The sequence below is a fragment of the Amborella trichopoda genome, chromosome 5, assembly GCF_054954075.1.
Source record: "Amborella trichopoda isolate Santa Cruz 75 chromosome 5, AtrichopodaSantaCruz75HAP2 v2.0, whole genome shotgun sequence".
In the NCBI taxonomy this organism is placed as follows: Eukaryota; Viridiplantae; Streptophyta; class Magnoliopsida; order Amborellales; family Amborellaceae; genus Amborella; species Amborella trichopoda.
The window spans coordinates 7934299-7948131 of NC_142340.1; the positions used below are offsets into that span (position 1 = coordinate 7934299).

The following is a 13833-nucleotide window of genomic DNA, read 5'->3' on the forward strand; positions in this document are numbered from 1 at the left end:
CATTCCAAGTGTTGGACCAGCTTCGGCATTATTATTACCAAAAGAAGCCGCTATGGCATTCCAAGTGTTCAGAACTACTATTGATGAAAGTGCCAATCTAATGCACTCCACTAGGCATGGAGAATTTATATATGCCACACTCCTATAACCATTGGATCTGAATGAATAGCTAGGATGCCCTTAGCCATTATGTCACATGTGAGCCTTGACCATTTGATTTAAATTTAATGGCTCAGAGTATTTTTTTTTTTTACTTTTTTTCTTTTACAAATCATTTGAACATGAAATTAGCTATGTTTGATCTTCTCAAGGGATCGCATCTAGAAAAATATTAGAAAATATTTCTCTTAAAATAAAATGATCAAACAGGCCCTAAAAATTATAGGGGTATTTTAGCCATTTTATTTTTTGAAAATTTTATTTTAATATTTTTTCTAAGTGCTAGCCTACGAGAGAGGATCAGATGTCCCAAATTTGTTGTCAATGTTATTTGTAAATTTTTTTTTTAAAAAATAAACATTGTGATTGGGGGCACCTCAGTCATCAATTTAGATCAAACAGCTGGGAGAGGGGTACCATATATATATATATATAAGAAAACTTTTCCCACCGCCCATAGGCGAAAATGAACAATGATTTCGCCTACCCTCATCACCATTCAAACTTCATTGCATGGTCACAATTGTCCGGTATTGTTTCAATTTTTATTTTTTTTCTGCAAATCCAAATTACTTGAAATATAGATCGTGTGTACATCTTAGTGAGACGCACCGAATAAAAATATGAAAAAACTAATTTGCAAAATATAAATTGATCAAAATACCTTTGAAAATTTATGGGGGTATTTTGATCAATTTATATTTTACGAATTATTTTTTTCATATTTTTATTAGGTGCGTCTCATTAAGATGTACACACGCTCCAAATTTTTTATCATTCTTATTAGTAAAATAAAAATAAAAAATAAAATACTACCGGACAACTGTGATCATGCGATGAAGTTTGGATGGTGAAGAGGGTAGGTGGAATCACTGTTCATTTTTTCCGATAGGCGTTTTGTAGTATCTTCCCCCCCTACACACACACATACACATATATATATTCTCCAAGTGTTAGACTAGCATCGGCAATATTATTGAAAAAAGAAGCCGATACGACACTCCAAATGTCTAACCTGCCTCAGAACTATTGATAAAAGTGCCAATCTGATGTACTCCTCTAGGTATGGGGAATTTATATATGCCCCTCTCTTTTTACCATTGGATCTGAATGAATAGCTGGGATACCTTTAGCCATTATGTCACAAGTGAGCCTTGACTATTTGATCTAAATTTACTAGCTTAAAGTATTTTTTTTTTGTTTTTTGTTTTTTGTTACAAATCATTCAAACATGAAATTAGATGTGTTTGATCTTCTCAATGAAGCGCATCTAGAAAAATATTAGAAGATATTTTCATTAAAATAAAAAGACCAAACTGCCCCTAAAATATTTGAGGGTATTTTAGTTATTCTATTTTTTAAAAATATTATTTTGATATTTTTCTGCCTACGAGAGGATTGGATGCCCCAAATTTGTTGCAATGTTACTTGTATATTTTTTTTTAAAAATAAACATTGTGATTGTGGCTATCTCAGTCATCCATTTAGATTGAACGGCTGGGAGAGGGGTACCATATATGTATTCTCTATATTCGTGGCATAGAGCAAGCTTTTCCCTTATCTAATAGCCAAAAACTAATTTTATTTATATTTTTTGTTTCTATTAAATAATATTTATATAAATTCAGGGGTGTAGGTTTATTTTTACAAACATAACTAAATAAAAATGATTAAACATAACTAAAATAAAAATAACTAAAATACCTCTATTTATTTTGAGCAATATTTTTTATTGAAAATATTTTTATTCAATTCTACCCATAAAAATGAAGCTAAAACTCTTTAAATAAAATTAAAAGTAAAAATATAAATTTCATTTTTGGCCCTCAGATCATACCGGTCCAATCTGAACCCTTAAAAGGTGTCTGTGCACCCTTCCTTTTTCAGCATACTCGATATGTGGACGCAATACCACCCAATGCTGTGCCCTTTTAATTATCTTTGAATTTGACCACGTCCAAGTAACCCAGCCGCCATGTCCAATGCCTTTTACTAAAGGCAAAGTGTTTGGTGAGTCAATCGACTCATAATATTCTTGTGCAGTCTCTCTATTAAATATATCTCAAAGATGTCCTTTCGATCCAAAATTTTAGAGTTCAACCATCTCAATCTCAACCTTGATGATGACCTAAATTTGGATTTTTTTTTTCAATAAGTATGGATATTATTTTTTAAATTCCTTTCTTCATTCATTTTAACTTTTAGTGGATGTAAAATTTGTGACATCCATGATCCATATTAGAGATGGATGTTAGATGGACGAGGGATCACACAGTCATAGGTGAGTCGCTGACTAACCAAAATAGTATCTTTTACTATACTAAAAAAAAAAAAAAGTTTATATAGAGCCGAGGCTCTAAACAATCAAATTAGAACCCACATAAAAACATTTACTATAAGAGGTTGTTTTGATGCACAAATATCTTCAAATTGATCATCTCGACATCAAGATGCATGGACATGATAAAAAATGGATTCCAAGTTTTGGAAATAGTACATCTTGAAAAGCATTTTTGGATCATCAATTTTTAAGATTCTCAAGTTTTCATAGATCTACTCAATCAATACTATTTATGAAGCTTTAAATTTTTATAATAAAAAATAAAAATTATTTTAAAACTATAATAAAAATTTCTAATATTGAAACCACATTTCTCGATGCTATTTGAAAGTGCACTTTACTTTGATTGTTTAGAGCCTCGTACAAACTGCACCCAAATAAAAATAGAACCACACGAATGGCCTAACACATGGAGACGATAGTTGGTGGAAACATATGCGTCATTGCTTACTACAATAACTAGGGGAAATGTGACGGATGAAGGCTTGAACCAATTTACTTTTGGAGTGCATATACTGTACTCTCTCAGGAGCATACTGTGCAATTCTTTCCTTTCTTGGATACTGTTTAAAGAATTTTTTTTTAGTTATAACATTTTTAAATCCATATAATAATTACATGATGATTATTTTAAAAAGAAAAAAATGAATTTTGAGTTTTATGAAATTAGATTTAGCCCCTCACAAATCACTCTTAACTTAAGGCATTAGTTTGTTTTCTAGTACATATAAGAGTTTATTTCAGAAATTGTTTTTGCCAGATTATTTTATGGTTTGTAGAGATTGCATCCCTTAAATTTGAGAACTAAAATAATTATATAGCATGTGTTCTGCCCGAGAAAGTAAATAGATAGTATACTCTACTTGAGAAAGCAAATGATAGTATACTCCCGAGGGTACAGGAAATCTTTTGGCTTACTTTTCTTTATCTACCGAACCTTGTCAAAGTACCTGCCCAGTTACCACAAAAGAGATCCCTAATGCACACCTAAGCGATTAGTGCATGAACCACACTTCCATATATAAGTGGTAGAACTTACAAATCAAACAGAAGGGCCCCCCTCTCTCATGCTCCACTCCCTGCACCAAACTCAGTAAAACAAGCATAGGGAATGGAGGAGGAGAAGGGCAAGAGTGCCCATGTCCTGGTGCTTCTCTCCCTTTGCCGAGGCCACATAAACCCAATGCTCCACTTTGCCGATCGCCTTGCTATCAATGGCCTCAGGGCCACTCTCGTGGTCCCCATCCAAAACCGTGGCGATATTGGTAAGGCCGATCCCCGGGCCGTTGCCGCTGCCTGCCTTGAGTACATCTCGGATGGCTACGATGATGGCTTGCCATCGAATTTCGATGTTGAGATATATAGGACTACTTTCCAGTGTGTTGGCTCGAAGAAATTGCTCGAGCTCATAGCTCGACTCACTGTAGAAGGTCCCCGACCGGTTTGTCTCATATATGACTCGTTCCTTAGTTGGGCCTTGGAGCTTGCCCATGCCCATGGCCTCCTAGGAGCCACCTTTATAACACAGCCTCTTGCAGTGTGCTTGATGTATTGTTACTACGGCTGCGGTCTGCAGATAAATCCGGACATGTGTGTTTTTCTTCCCAGAATGCCGCCACTGGGCTTACGAGACCTCCCCTCGTTCATTGCCCAACCTGAGAGCAACCCATTGATCCTTGAAATGATGTTGGGCCAGTTCAAGAACATGGGCAAAGCAGATTTTGTCCTTGTGAACTCATTTGACAAATTAGAGGAAGAAGCGAGAAAAGAGATGGTGGAGCCATGGTCCCTGAAAATGATCTGGCCGGTACTCCCATTAGCCTACTTGAATGGTAGGAACACGAGAGCCACCCTGCAGACTGCCTCCGTTGGCTAGATGAGAGGCCGGACAGCTCAGTAGTGTATGTCTCATTCGGGAGCTTGGCGACTTTACCCGCAGAGCAAATGGAGGAGATCGCTAATGCCTTGCTTTCGAGCAACCGGCCATTCCTATGGGTGGTTAAAGCCCCCTATGCACACCAAAAGGGCGGAAACTCACTACCTGAGGGCTTCGTAGAGGCCACATCAGAGCAAGGATTGGTGGTGCCATGGTGCCCTCAGCTTCATGTCCTGGCACATAGAGGGGTCGGTTGTTTCGTGACTCATTGCGGATGGAACTCAACGCTGGAGGGGTTAAGCCAAGGGGTGCCCATGGTCACAGTTCCCCAGCGGAGGTACCACCCTACCAATGCGAAGTTTGTTTCGGACGTCTGGATCACGGGTGCTCGTCTCGAGGTCGGCAACAAGGGATTCGTTCTTAAAGGAGAGCTGGAGAGATGCATAAGAGAGGTAATGGAAGGGGAGCGAGGGGCTCACATAAGGGCGAATGCACAGAGGTGGAGAGATCAGGCTAGGGAGGCTGTTGCAGAGGGGGGCCCTTCTGATAATAACGTCAAAGAATTTGTAACCAAGGTTCCATTCTTGCTTTTGGACAGGGAGAAGTAGGTGATAGCAACATCTGAATTTAAAAGTTCCTTTCTTCTTCAATCTCTATCTCCGTTTAAAACTAACCCCAAGGAACCGTTTCGACTTCATACCTATCATACATAACATGACTTATGATCTGACCCCAAGGCCAGTCGATGGGTGGGCTCGGGTTGTCCTAGCCCAGGCTCGGAAAAGCCGAAAATTTCTCAGGCTGACCAGGAGCCCCTGCCCCAAATGTATAATTCAGGCCAGGGGGAACTTGGCCCGAAAATTCTTTGTAAAGCCCAACCCAGCCTGAAATTATGTGTCAATATGGGCTTGGCGCTATTGCCGGCCACACCACCCCACCCAACCCAAAAAAAGCTATCTAATAATAAAATAGAGGGAGAGGCTTTTAGCCATCTCTCCCTCTCAGAGCCTCTCTCTCTCTTTGACAAATCGAACTGAATTTGGAAGCTGGCTAGGGATTGGGTCCACGAAACCGGTAACCCGCCGGTTCACCTGTCCTAAACGGGTAGGTCCCGATCCAAAACGACACATATGAAAACGATACACACACAAACACATACACACATGTATATGCATGCTATTTATAAAGTATCCAAATACTATATACGTACATAGTGTATATTGTATGTGGTGTAAATGTATGGAATTTGCATGTGCCAATGTATGCATATCTAGACAAACATATCCATACTAACCTCTTATCCAATGAGAGCTCGACATGTTACTCTGTTATGACCAAACTTGCCACACCTACCACAATGAATAGACCTCATGGGTGGTTCTTGGTACTCTATTTATTTTTTCCTCAGATGTCTAGGTGGATGCTTCAACTATGGTGGTAGCACCCTTTCTTCAGGTTGAAGGTATCTTCATGTTCATATATATTGAAAAATGAAATGGGAATGATGGGCTAGAAATATGATTCATGATATTTTGCAACCGCGAGGTATTCATCACAATAATCATATAGGTTACAATTATCTGATAATACAGCTTTGCTTGTATGTATATATTGTAACCCCATAATTTTCCATTCCTAACAATCACATTCTGGATTAATAAGATTTATAGTACAAGTTACATGGTCACCCGATGCCTCAAAATTTGTGGCCAGCAACCGAATGGCCATAACTGAAAGCAAATTCTCTATATTTGTTAAATTGCTCTGCATCTTTGGGATCAAGGTAGTTGTCCACTTCTCAGCTTCTACACTTGACCATGAATTGCATCATTTGCTTCGTAATCAAGTCAACACAGTACAATATATGCAGCACTCGAGTTTTTGAGATCCAATTATTAAAGGATTTTTATATGTTCATAGTGCTTCCCTTGAAACATGAAAGTTGTCCAACATTCTAGCATAGCCATTTAAAACCACCTATTTGCTTCTTCTGAAAAGCTTAGGTTCTTGCTTATTTTTTACGCAAAATCCCCTTGCCTATATGCTCGACATACTCCTTGAAAGCATTAGCAATGGCCTTCTATCTTCAAGACAAATATTACTATGTTTGGCCTTGAAGTTTTAGTTAGATGATGTTCACAAAAGGCTTGATAAGAGTTCTTGAGCACCTCTAACACGTTAGCAACCAAACCTTAGCGTCTTTTAGAGATGAAAGTGATTGACCAATCTGTTCCAACGGTGACCTTGAGATGCTTTACGAACCAGAAGACTGTGGTAAAGACAACAAGGGACATATCATCATTTGCCTCAACCAGCAGTAGCAAGGAGTGTTTCGCAGTAACGTACCTTCATTGATATGTTCTCAATGATCAGAAGTGGACTGTCAAAGCCATATGTTGATGCCTGAAAAGAAATGAACGCTCGACGAAATTTTTGGTATGGCCTAAGTTCAAATCCAACATGGCGTTTGGGATTCGTTTCTAATAAGTGATGGAGGTATGAGAGTTGGTTATATGACTCTTCTCAAGGACCATGTATCTCTGTCATCGCAACCTCGTTCCCTATGCCAAGTCTGCCAAGTCCTCTTATATGACAAGTCCAACCCATAATCTCGGACTAAGCCACTAATCATCTCCCTAGGCTTACAGAGTGGTGTGTTTTTCTTTCTTTCTTTTTTTTGTTTGGGTAAATCAGTGGGGACTACCCATTTTTTTTCATTAAGATAAAGATACACAAGCTCAAAAAAATACCACCCTATCATAGGGCATCGATGCAACATCATAAAACAAGAACAAGGAAAGAAAATCGGAGGAGGGAGGTACTGCCAAATGGTAGTTGTAGAGTAAGTGATAGCCTTCTTTGCAAGAATGTTAACCACCATATTGGCCTCAGAAAAGATGTGCAAAATCGACCAATCATGTCCATTTGAGAAGTTTATATTGGCAATTGGCTGCTATAGCATGAAGCGACCATGGGGATTTGTGATGGCCATGAATGGAGCTGACAAGTAGGGTGGAGTCACTTTCGATTAGAAGAGGAAGCATGACAACTGGATCATCAAATCAATACCAGCCTCCAACACGTGGAACCCAGCAAAGTTGTTTGATGCAATCCCCAGTGGAGCAGCGAAAGAAGCCATAAAATGACCACTATCATCTGTTTTGGTACCACCTCTTTCCACCAAACCAAGATTATGACAAGCGGCCCCATCAATATTTAACTTAAAATGTCGAAGTTGTGGCATGGATCAAGAGATCGGAGTAATGGCCTGTATCCTTTGCTGACACCATTGTATGGAGAGATTTTGTACAATCGCCCTTTTTGAGAGATGAAAAGACCAAGACTTGGCATTAGCCAAAATCTCTTACATTGCGAGTGATCCAACCAATCAAGTTTTCACATTTAGTAGCTCTACCTTTGAAAAGTCAATTATTACATTCCTCCCCTAAAAACCAAATTGTGGAGGAGAAAAAAGAGCTTGATACATGCCAAAGCCCCCCAGATTTGAAATAGTGTACTATCCATTTTTTGAGCATGAGAGTAATAGATTGTTCTAACTTATGCCACATCTCTATGCAATGGATTTCTAAATAACATGTGAGAAGTCACACTGAACCAAAAGATGGTTAGAGTTATCATCACTATTAGATTAACAGGGCCATATGGATGCTAAGATGATCCCCATGGTCTGCAAAAGTGTGGTAATTGGAAGACGTTGATGAAGGAACAACCAAGAGAACTGTTTTGCCTGAGGATGGGAGGGAGACAATTAAATTGTCTTGAAAATAAGTTTGGAACTACCTTTGCATCTAATGAAGTCCCAAGCAAATTTAATTGAAATACGGCCATTAGAAGTATGCACCCAAATAAGGAAATCACTCATTGGTTGTAAAAGCACCTTGAAAGATTGGACCTCCTCCCAAGCTCGAGATGGAGAAATATAGGTCGGAGAGGGAAGTTCCCAACATTGATGAGAACCACGCAAATATCTGAAACCTTGGGTTCGGGGAAGGCACCCAGGTCCTTATGAATATTATTACCATAATACTCCCATATTAACTGATGATCCACCTAACATTACGATGAACATAATCAAGTCCCCTCTGAATACCCTTATAAGGGAAAGAGCCATTGTTTTTTTTTAACACTCCAGATAGATGAATTTATGAAATAGTGATGCTTGAAAAAATGGGAAATTAAGGAGGATGGGTTAGCAAGGATCTTCCATGATAGTTTCATCATACCTACAATATTGAAATCAGATATCTCACAAATGCCTACTACTTCTCAAATCCGTTCTTAGTTCCTCTGACAATGATTATGTTTCAAAGATTAGTGAAACTGTGCCAGTCCTATATATCTTATCGGAAGGAATCCCCTTCAAAAATCCAATATTTTCAGGACGCTATGTTTGGTGTAGACTGAGGTACCAAAGAAAATGGCTTTACTTGGAGTTTCATTTAGCATTTGTCCCGTGGTCCTTTCAAAGGTATATCAAATAGATTTCACAGTTGAAGCAGTCTTACAAGAAACCTTACAAAAAATCTCAACATTATTAGTGTAGAAACGAAAAACAATCCACGAAAGAAGAAAGAAGAAACAAACACAAAAGAAAGAAACAACCAACCACAACGCAAAGATATACGTGGTTCAGCAAGGTGCCTACGTCTACAGGGAGATGATAGCTTCTTTACTGGCAATAGATAATAGGGTTACAATGGCTCTCTTCCTCATACCTCTCTCTGTTTTCGTATTACAAAGAAATCTCCTGTTTTTTTTTTTTCTTAACCCTAAAAGAACCCCCATCGCAACAATATATATAGTCCCCGGCATATGATACAAATTACCAAAATACCTCTTCGGGCTTTTAACGGCCCTCCGGAGTCGTCCCTTTGACTCCACCTTGGCAGATCTATTTCTTCAGAATACAAGACATCAATCCTCAACAATCAGCATATAAAAGATGAGAAGTTCTATAATCATAGCCAGAAAGAAAAGATTTAGGAAGCATTACCCTGGACCATAAAAAAATCCAATAGCCTTATAAAATCCATGACCAATTGAAAGAGATTAGGGGAGAGTGGGTTGCCTTGATGCAAACCCCTTTTATCTCTGAAGTATCCCTCGAGAGACCCATTATGCAACATTGAGAAAGAGGCGTAGTTATACAATGACGATTCCAAAATATAAAAAATGTGTAAAACCCAGGGCCTGCAGTCTTGCAAGCACAAAGTTCCCTGGCAGACACATTTTGGGCCTAACAATAGTTTTGTGACAACGCGAAATAAGATCATTTACAATTAAAATATTAGCAGTAATCAACCTACCTTTGAGGGATGCAACCTGGCACGGGTCAACAACGTCAATGAGGACTTTCCTTAATTGGTTTGAGATGACCTTGCTGATAGTCTTATATAGCCGTTGCATAAGCCAACATGGTCTGAAATCCTTTATGATGCTTGGTGAATTAACCTTAGGAATGAGATAAATAAAGGTGGAGTTTATCTCCTTGATGAATATTCTTTCACTAAAAAAATCATTAAGGGCAATAAATAGATCATTCTTGATCACCTCCCTGAAAGAAAGACCTATGTGATCTTTTACCAGGGAATAATTTTGTTTTTTTTTTTATTCACCTCTTTTGTTTTGGTAAAAGATCACTTACAAATGGTCTTATTACAATAACATATACTTCAAAATAAAATTAACACCGCAATAAAACCAAGATATTAAAAGTTGATGCTATTGAAATAACTATGCACTATGCTTGAGAATATAAAGATAAGATTGCAAGAAATAAAAGAGAAGCGTGCCAGAGATTACCTCAACCGGGCTTATTACATCTTACATCGAGTCACCACCATCCGATGGTGTGAGATCGACTATCTAGCTTCAATCTTAATCTGGGAAAGCAAGTTTAGACCAAACTAATTCTATGGAACCCTTTTAGAATTTTTCAAACCCAGATCCTAACCCCAAGACTTATTTTGACATATCCCATACCACCCAACCCTTAGGCTATTCAAGATGAGAGAGAGACTTATGATGTGGCCTAGGGTTGGGGTGTGCCCCTCTAGAGATAGGCTAGGAGAGAGAGGTCTAAAGAGAGAGAGAGAGGCTTTAGGGGAGGAGAGAGAGTGGGGTGTGCCCCTTAGAGAGAGAGAAGAGAGATTGTGTGTAGAGAATAGGGGTACACCTCTATTTATAGTACAAAATTAGGTCTATGGTTGTTTACGATGAAAATTTGACAGATCATCCGATGAAGATCTCTCGAATTTTAACACCTTAAACTAATTAAAAAGATGTAACTAAAGTGGTAGAGAAAGTGTGACAGATCGAATTCAGATATGAGGCCAGATCTGCCTGGAAATGAGCAGATCTACTCTCAGATCTTTGGCAGAGCCAGCATGATCCAGAGCATTAAAATACGATTTTTAAGACAAGTTAACAGATCAAAAATAAATAAAAGAATAGGGGTACACCTCTATTTATAGTACAAAATTAGGTCTATGGTTGTTTACGATGAAAATTTGACAGATCTTTCGATGAAGATCTCTCGAATTTTAACACCTTAAACTAATTAAAAAGATGTAAATAAAGTGGTAGAGAAAGTGTGACAGATCGAATTCAGATATGAGGCCATATCTGCCTGGAAATGAGCAGATCTACTCTCAGATCTTTGGCAGAGCCAGCATGATCCAGAGCATTAAAATGCGATTTTTAAGATAAGTTAACAGATCAAAAATAAATAAAAGAAGCAAAACAGTAAAAATCAGAAGAAAGAGAGAGGATGAAATAATACCAAACCAGGTCGGATGGCCAGGATTCTCGAGTCCTCGAGGGCTCACCCATATCAGAACTGGCCCCCTTTGCCTATCTGATTTCGGATGTTGACCAGCAGATCTCTAGTGTAAAGAGTTAGATCTAGGGTTGTTGTGCCCTAATACTAGTTTTGATCTAGAGTTTTTGTGCCCCTAGGTCTAGGTTTTCTCAATCTTGGGGGTTAGAATTTCAGGAGGCTAGGGTTTCTATCTTCTCTAGGGTTTTCAATCTAGAGATTTTTCGAAAACTATCGGTCTTTCTCGGGCTCTAGAGGAGAATTTCCTTAGTTTTCTAAGGGTTTTGTGATCTCCAGAGGTTGAATATGATTTTTGAGATTTTCTCTAATTTTTGGGGATTTTTTCTAAATTTTTAGAAATTTTCTAAGGGTTTTTCCTATTTTTGGTATTTTTTGATACTTTTTCTAATTTTAGGAATTTCTAAGTTTCTTGTTTATCTATTTTTCTCTCTCCTTTTGGGTTAGGGAGATGGGGTATTTATAAGATTTAATTGGTGAACTTTTCTAAATTTTTTGGAGTTTTTACAGAATTTTTTGGATTTATCTTAAAGTTTTAATCTTATCTAATTAAAGAAAACGTATTTATTGCATCATCAGATGCGTTGACTACATCATCAGCCCGCGTATGGGTATGTCAGGCCCGTTACAGCCTGGCCCGCGGCCTGACAGTTAGATCTCATAGGGACTAAATTGTCATTTGTTTTATCTTTTTATCCGTAGGTCTGATTCAGGCTATTCTTGGACCGTTGGAAAGCTCTTGGGCTCTACTTCAAATTGGGATATGATTTGGATAGTTTTAGGATAATTAAATTGAGTTTACTAGGATAATGTGCTCCTAAAGGTTTAGAAAACCATAGAATTTGCCAGATTTAAAATGGGGTGTCTACAGTTGCCCTTCTTTGCCACTCCCTATCCTTCGAGGGACATGTGAGTGAAGAAGAAGTAGACACTTTGGCGTTTCTTATCCTTCGAGGGGCAGATGAACGTCAAAGATATAGCAGACATTTTAAATTTCTTCTTGAGGTCACGTGGTCAGGGGGCACACCAACTATCCATCCAAGTCATTGCGCTCATCGAGCTCACCCACCTAGGGAATTTACCTCTTAGGGTTTTCGACATGAGATGTCAGTCAGTTACACAAGCTTGAAACTCGAGTTGGATTTTCTAGCCATGCCACTTAACTTCAGGGGTTTTTGTAGTTTGAATTTTTAACCCTAGCATTTTCTTTCATCTCCTTAGGATTTCCTAATGTTGTCTATAGGAAAAGGCTTTTTATAGAAAGAGACTTGTCTGGTCGAATCCGAAGTAAGAGATAAGGCAGCAATGCGGCAACGCAGTAATCATCATATACGGGTGTCCTAACTCCATCGTTTTTTAAGACTTTTTTAGAATTTTTTTGAAAGTAGGGAGAGATTTGAAATAGAACCCGGAGCAAGGACATGTTACGATTTTAATAAAGAAATTAAATTTTTTAGAAAATACAAGATATATAGTGGAAATTTTGAAAAGAGAAAGATATTTCGAAAAATAAGGTTGGTTAGTAGTTTTAACTCTTGCAACCATAGAGCCCTCTAAGAAGTTTAGCATCATGCACCGATGGACCATACACTCAACCATTTTACGTCAATACAGGGATAGACGGAATCCATCGAACAGGGTGGTTGTGCCCTGAATACACCCTACCTTTTTGTGTCATACGGGGCTAGACGATACCTGCCTCGGCTCTTTTATGTCGCACGAGTTTGACATGTTTCATCGCACAGGGTGGTTGTGCCCTGGATACACCCGACTTTTCACATCATACAGGGATAGATGGTACCTGCCTCGACTCTTTTACGTCGCACAAGTTTGACGTTTTTCCATTGAAATAGGGTAGTTATGCTCTGGATACACCCGACCTTTCACATCATATGGGGCTAGACAATACCTATCTAGGCTCTTTTACGTCGTACGAGTTTGACGTTTTTTTATTGAACGTGGTGGTTGTGCCTTGGATACACTCGATCTTTCACGTCATATGAGGCTGGACGATCCATGTCTCGGCTCGTTTACGTCATTCGAGTTTGATATTTTTCTATTGAGCAGGGTAGTTGTGCCCTGAATATACCCGACCTTTCACGTCATACGAGGCTGGACAGTCCTTGTCTCGACTCTTTTACATTGCATGAGTTTGACGTTTTTCCTGCCTTAGCTCTTTAACATCACACGAGTTTAACGTTTTTCTTGTCTCGGCTTTTTAATGTCGCACGAGTTTGACATTTTTTTTTTTACTGTCTCAGCTCTTTTATGTCGCACGAGTTTGACGTTTATCCTGTCTCGACTCTTTAACATCGCACAAGTTTGATGCTTATCCTGTCTCGGCTCTTTTACGTCGCACGAGTTTGACGTTTATCTTATCTCAACTTTTTAACGTTGCACGAGTTTGATGTTTATCCTGTCTCGGCTCTTTTATGTCGCACAAGTTTAATGTTTATCATGTCTCGACTCTTTAATGTCGCACGAGTTTGACGTTTTTCGAATTGGACTTTGGGACATCGTACGCACACACGGGGATGAGCTTGCCTCATTTCTCCTCAAGGGATCTAGTCGAGAGAAAAACACTCTCAGACGAGCCAATAT

General features: G+C 38.6%; 1 non-coding gene across 1 annotated transcript; it reads left to right on the forward strand.

Annotated features, from left to right (window-relative positions):
- The first annotated feature begins 3538 nt into the window (after positions 1-3538).
- Positions 3539-5026, forward strand: LOC18425402 (UDP-glycosyltransferase 74E1). Its single transcript, XR_016055843.1, has one exon. It is a non-coding gene; the product is annotated as a UDP-glycosyltransferase 74E1 (transcript).
- Positions 5027-13833: the final 8807 nt, after the last annotated feature.